This window comes from Gavialis gangeticus, unplaced genomic scaffold (genome assembly GCF_001723915.1).
Source record: "Gavialis gangeticus isolate Ggan-Ray unplaced genomic scaffold, GavGan_comp1, whole genome shotgun sequence".
NCBI classification, from domain to species: Eukaryota; Metazoa; Chordata; order Crocodylia; family Gavialidae; genus Gavialis; species Gavialis gangeticus.
This window is the reverse complement of record NW_017728995.1, coordinates 26,675,234-26,682,227: the sequence shown is the minus strand read 5'-3', so window position 1 is coordinate 26,682,227 and position 6,994 is coordinate 26,675,234. Positions and strand designations below refer to the sequence as shown.

The 6,994-nt window shown below is 44.0% G+C and overlaps 1 pseudogene; it reads left to right on the top strand.

Annotated features, from left to right (window-relative positions):
* The first annotated feature begins 2,438 nt into the window (after positions 1-2,438).
* Positions 2,439-5,209, top strand: LOC109288023 (annotated as a pseudogene).
* Positions 5,210-6,994: the final 1,785 nt, after the last annotated feature.

Genomic DNA, 6,994 nt, shown 5'->3' with positions numbered 1-6,994 from the left:
ATTCAGCTCACCAGTCCAAGTGGTATCTCTGGGATTCAAGCATGGTTTCAATCATCCTGGATCGAGTTACTTCTGGAAGAGGTTTGCTAGTGTTCAGCATTGTGATGATCCTTGTGATTGCATGTGGACAAAAGTGCTTCATTCTTTTGAAAATACACATCAAATTGTATCTAAAACAGAGGGCTAAGTGGTATAGGGTCAGATTTTCTTCTCTCTTACTATCTGAGGCAGTCTATCATGCCCATTCACTATAGTATTTGAGCTAGGTACAGAATAGGTAAATAGTTTAATTGTCTTTCACCAATCCCTTATGGTTTTGTTCAGTTCACTCTGCAGGGATGCTGACTTAAACAAACGTGCAAAAACTTGGACCAATCTTTGCACCAGTGTCCCAAACATTCAACCTTTCAGGAATGAACCCAGTTCCCTTTGGGAAATGCAGATGCTACTGCCAACAACAGCCTCCATGAGACCTAGCTACTCTGCCTCAAAAAGGGTAGGGAGGATCATGGCCTCTGAACACTGGCTATTGCAGCCTTTTTCTCTGCCACTGTCTGAATCAGGGTTGCAACATTCCCTCCCTACCACGGTCCTGCTCGTTCTCCTCCACCTCCTCCCGTGCACTCTCTAGTCTAAAGTACATTTGTAATATCTACCTGAAGACAAAGCTATTTGTAGCATTCACAGGGTCAGCTTTATAGCATTCTGTACAGATCAGGCATTGCCACTGTTGGGAAAGCATGTGCCATTTTCATAAAAGCAATTTGAGTCTTCTAGTTAGGGTCTATTATTTTGAAAAATGTATTCAATAAATCTAATCCCCCGCCTCCCTCCCCCCATCTATCTATCTGGATTTAGATAAATTTAGATCTAGATAAATCTAATCTCTCTCTCTCTCTCTCTCCTCTCTCTCTCTCTCTCTCTATATATATATATACACACACACACATACATATCTATATCTATATCTCTCGATATCAATATAGATATATAGAGAGAGAGAGAAAGAAAGAGAGATTAGATTTATCTAGATCTAGATTTATCTAAATCTAGATGGAGAGATAGGTAAATAGATTGCTGTCTTAAAATTTCTGATTTCATCTAAGCTCAGAAACAAATTAGCTTTCCTTCCTGTATTTTGATATCTTCATGTTCATTTCTTTTCACTAATGAAAATCTTGTGAGAACACTTTCTGTTTCTACTGGCAAGTTTTCCATTTCCAAACGAGATAACTAACATTTGACTGTTGGCTTTTGCATACATACATAACATATATGTACATATATTTTAGTGAGGGACTGAGGCTGACTCTTACATCATTTTAGTTCTAACTTTCACATCTGTAACTCATTTCTGAATGCTGGTGAAGGACACCATCTCGTGAACTAAAAAGACAAACATAAGAAAGCAAGCCTGATTTATGGATGAGAAACATACCTTGCTATTGTAGGACAGGTTCTGACATTAAGTCTCTCATTCAGACGAAAAATCCTTTCTTAGGCCCCGTTTTAGCTTAAGTGCTTAGCCACATGCATAACTTGAAGCACAAGAGTTCTGGTGACCTCAACGATTCAGTCTTATTGACCTTAACAGAACCACCCTGTGCTCAAAATCATATACATACCTAAAGTACCTTGCTGAATCCAAGTTGCCTTTTGTTAGGCAATTACCAAATATTGCTAGAAAACTATATTTTCCACACATTATGCAATTAGATAAATAATGTTTACCATGTTTACTTCAGACAAACTAATACAAGAGCAATCATGCAAATTTAAATTGAGTTAATCTGCTTGAGGTCTTATCTTCTCAAAATATGCTGCACATGGGAATTACCTATTTTAGATATGATATATATTGGATGGGCTATTTTTGGAAATATATGCAACCGACAAAGACTTGATAACGATGGCTCTTCATTATCAGTTCAGACATAAAGAGATGCACACACAGTATCTTTCTTCCAATTAGAAAGATAACAAGAAATTTAACTGAATCAATCTTTAAGTTCTCCTATAACAAGCTTTTTTTTTCCTAGTGAAAATCTAAAGGAAAATACACTCTCTTGAGGAATACAAACTGCAAACTGTGCCTAAGGCTGTTAATTCCTTATTAACTCCCTCTCATACAACCAGCATGCCACTCATTATATTTTCACTGTAGCATCTGAGTTTGCATCTGGTTTTGCTTTTCAATTCTGCTGTGTACATGTGTAACATCACTGAGGGCTGGCTACAAAGTTGTACCTGTGCAATGGCATTGTGAACTTGGCTGCCCCACATTACAAGACAGAGCAATCACAGTCTCAAAGGAAGAAAAAATGTATAGCAGCCTCTTATTCAACTGTTGGAAACAAACCATTGGTGTTGGTAAAACCTGTTCTTTATGATGTCATCACTGCTATAGAAACCATCTGTTAACAAAAGTGAAGATCACATTTGACGGCAGAAGAGCATGGGAAGTTGAGAGAGGAAGCAAGACCAAGCTTGGCCGGGTCATCACAGCAGCTCAGTTCATATACGAGCACTGGGTACAGTTCCATCGGCAACCTGCAAAAATGTCTCAGGAAGTTGACTGGCTACGCAGCCAGGCAGGCCTGTGTAAAGTAGACCTTTACAACCCTGAAGCACAGAAGGACCAGGACCATAAAGTACTCTGTTTTGTTGATGTCTCCAGCCTGAATGTGAAAGACAAAGATCCAAAAGCAAAGGAAGCTGCAAGCCAGTCCAGCAATCTCTCTGACCGCTCAAATGAATTTGATCTGGAGGAAAAGGAGGTCATTGTAGTAAAGGACAATTTGAAGCACGATCATTCTAAGACCGAAGGGACAGTTTGCCTTTTTAAGCAAGGCTCAAGTGATGAACTCAGTGTCATAAGGTGGCTCAACAATGACCTTCAGAAATATGCAGCTGGGTTTCAGCATGCACTGACCTCATCAGATAACCCTCCGAAGCACAAAGGTAGCAACACCTCCATTAATCTGTCACTATCTAAGAAGATGGCCCAGAACAGCGACACATCTCTGAAGTCTTTGGGTGCCCAAAAAGGAAACAGATATCCAGAAGATATTTCATGCTACATAAATAAGCTCTGCTCACTGGTTGTTCAAATGGCACATAAAGAGATTACAGATAAGCTAGAAGGCACAGCCTCTAAATGTATGCAACAGGCAATTCAGAACTCTTCTGGAGAAGGGAAAAACAGTAATCCCCACTCCTCTGGAAACAACCCTGCATCAGAGATGGTGAATGAATCCCCTCAGGCAAATACACCGACCCCCCATGGAAAGCTACCATCCCCCAAGGCATCTCAAGAGAAGACTACTAAACAAGAAGATGATCCAAGGTCCAAGAAAACATCACTTTTCTATGGCGAGATGTCCCAACAGAAAGGCTGCAATGAAGCAGAAAAATCTTCCGATAAGCAACTGTGTCAGCAAGCCAAAACATCCAGGCAAGATGATTCTGGTACTTCTGTCAGCAAAGGGCTAATGGTTTATGCAAACCAGGTTGCTTCAGATGTGATGGTCTCGTTCTTGAAGACCATGAAAGTTGAAAAGAAGGGCAACAAGCATGTTCCAGCTTGCCTGGTTTTGAAGAAAGTAGTTCTCAAACACACCAGAGATGTTATATCAGACTTGATAGACTCAACAATGAAAAATCTGCATAGTGTTACAAGTGTCCTCATGACAGACTCTGACTTTGTTGCCACAGTGAAGAAAAATCTATTCAATATGGGAAGCCAAAAGTCTACTGAAATTTTGGAAGCTATGGTAAGAAGACTTTATAACATCCTTTTATCAGAGCCAGAGAAGTCCAGGTCTCAAAGTCTAGCATATACCATACTGAAAGCAGGGTTCCTACCAGACTCAAAATCTCAAAGCATGCAGTTGGCAGCAATGAAAACTCAAACACAGGGGAAAGATAAGGAAAAAGCTAATCCAAAGATACAGACCTGTGCAGAGAAAGTGAGCGAGCACATACTGAAGGAAGGAGTCACAAGGCTGCACGCAAAAACTACCTGCGCAGCTCCAGATAAGGCAAAAGGGAGTCAAGAAAAAAATCCAGAAACAACCAACAACTCAACAGAATTCCTAGCAAAAGACCTCATTTTGACTTCCTTAACGTTGATACAACAGCATCTATTACAACAGGCAACCAAACAGACGGGCAAAGACTCCATTGAGTCAGGTGCCACTTCGCTTGGGTTTGTTTCTCGTGATTCACATTTCGAAAAAGCTGGCACCAGCCAAAGCTCCAGGTCCCTTGCAGAGGCTTCTGGGTCGAAACCAGCAGGGACAAGGAACGATTACCAACAGCAGCTCAGCTCCCAAAAGGGAGACATATCAAGCGTCTTCTTGTCCATCATACAGAAGGTCTTGTGTGAAGCTGGGCTCAACGCAGAAGATAGTTCCAGTGACACAAACAAGAGCTTAAAGCACATTCCTGCCAGCGACTGCGAGTCTGGCAAACAGGCCATAGCCAAGCAGCCCAATTCAGCCGTGGACCAGTTTGATAATATGGATCAAGTCAACAAGCAATTTATTGACCAACTGGTGGAATCTGCGATGAAGCTGTGTCTCCTGATGGTCAAAGGCAGTGGCACCGATTTAGCTATAGGTGACTCATCAGAGGAACCCAATGCATTTGGTGCCTCATCTGCAAAAGCTCAAGCACAAGCAACGCCCAGGAGAGCTTCGCAATCCAAACAGAACGGAAACCCACTGACGGGTCCGTCCTCGGGTTCTCAAGTGATAGTGACCAACCAGAATGCCAACAGCAGCTCACAAAACAGAGAGCTTCAGGCCATCCTCCAGTGGGCGGTTGCTTCCCAGTTCAATGTGCCCAATCTGTCATTCATGCATGGAAATGAGGAGGATGTGAAGAAGCTGCCTTTGCTAGCTGAAAAAGCGGCCAAGAAGGGCTACAGCGTGGGAGATATTCTCCAGGAAGTGATGAGGTACTATGAAAAGCAACAGTTTGATACCGCTGTGGGAAACGCAACTTGCTCTGGACTGATGGACTGGATGCTTAATAACCTCTAAGGAAGTGCCAACTCCCCCTCCCTCTCAAATCACTTTGACCCAGCCAACGCACCCAAACCAGCTCTCTGCTGGCACAGCAAATGCACACGTTTGCAAGTGACAGCTCTGCACAGAATTCAATAGGTTGTCATACACAAGCTGGGCAAGATCATCAATAAAAAATAGAGAGAGAAAAGACTATTTTATTAAGCTTTTCAGCAGAGCTTAAAAAAATAACTATGCAACTACTAGTTAGAGAATTAAGCCCATTACCAAACAGCTATATATGAAAATTTGGCTTGTGGGGGGTGGAAGGATAAGCAGATAGGGGGCAGAAATGAGGAACTAGGGTGGCTCTACCCTAGGTGCTTCTCCTTCTTTCCATGGCTTTAGCAAATTTATGTGGCATATCTGTTTGGTCTTCCGCTTGCCAGGTAGGTGAAGTACTGCTCTTTTCTTTTATCAGTTTAATACTGACTCATATTTTATCTAAGGGTATGGGAAGACTAGCTGATAACTACAAGATCAAGGCAGGTAGGAATTCAGTAGTCCCCTCTTTTACTGAGAATAAGTAAGGACCTACCTAAATCAGGGTTTTGTGGATTTTGTAGAAACTGCAAGAAACAGTGCTGCCCGCGGTCACCGGGAAATCCAGCATTGGCCACACCTTCCCATGAAATCAACCAAAAAAAGAAAAGAAAGTGGTAGTGAGGTAGACTGAGTGAAGGTGCCCTCCACCAATCAGTGGCAAAGGGCAGGGCAAAGAAAGCAGAAATGACATAGACTGAGTAAAGGCGCCCTCCGCCAACCAGCGGTGAGGGGCAGGGCCAACATAAAATGCCCCCAGGATTGGCTCTGTGCATCATGAGCGGGCCACTAAAGACCTGTTGTGTCACCACAGGGTAAGTAGGCCCCTAAAAATAGGCTAAGGCAGGGGTGTTAAGCAAGCAGCCCCCATGCTGGATTCTCGAAACCCTTTTCCCTCTCTATTCCAAGTCTCTATGAGTACAAGCTACCGATGGACCACTGGAAGTTGGGGGTGTGGCCAGAAGAGGGGGCGTGACCTGCTGCCAAACCCATGGGCCCCAATGGACATGGCGGTCAGTAGCAGGAGGGCAAGCGAGGGCTGACGCAGCCCCAGCTGCCCTCCAGCTACTTCACTCACCACCACCACTGCAACCCCAACTCCTCAGCTACCAGCCCTGCTGCCACTGCACGGCTGGTGCCAAAGCCAGAGCTGTTGCTGCTGCTGCTACATGCTCTGTGCCGGATCCAGAGCTGCTGCACCAGCATGGGACACACATCAGTGGCAGCAGCTCAACCCCTGGCATGGGACACAGCATGTAGCAAGAGCTGGAGCCGCCACCACCATTAACGCGTGCGCCGGTCAGGAGCTGGAGGTACCCCATGCTGGCAAAGAGCCCTGAGGTCCAGATCCAGTCTGGGGCAGGAGGTGAATTTGACACCCCTGAGCTACTACATTTGAGCTTTTACTTCTTGCGGGGTAAGAACATGCACATGGAAAGTTATTGCAGATGCATGCGAAGCCCATACCCCCTTTTACCAGGCAGTCACTAGCCCATCTCCCCCTGCCCTAAAGGTATAGACCCCAAGCAAAAATGATGTAACCAGCACAAGAGAATCCACACACAAAAGATGCACTGATTTAACTAAACTGTTTTAAAATTACGTTTTTAGAGGGCTGAGGGATGCCCCAAGCGGGTAGAAGAAAGGCCCCTGTTTTTTCTCAGCAAGTAAGAGCACAGTCACATAGCAAGGCCAGTAGTGTACAGTGAATCCCACTTAGAAGCTACTTAACTCCTTTGTCTCACTGCTGTTGTGTTTGGCGTCTTTTGGTGAACGTTATGCTGCTAGGTGTTATGTAGTCTCAGTGCAAGCTACTGAAACGTGTGAAGGCAGGGGTGGAAGCTACTCCTAATTACCTTTTCAGCTGGATCCCGAGCTGGTGT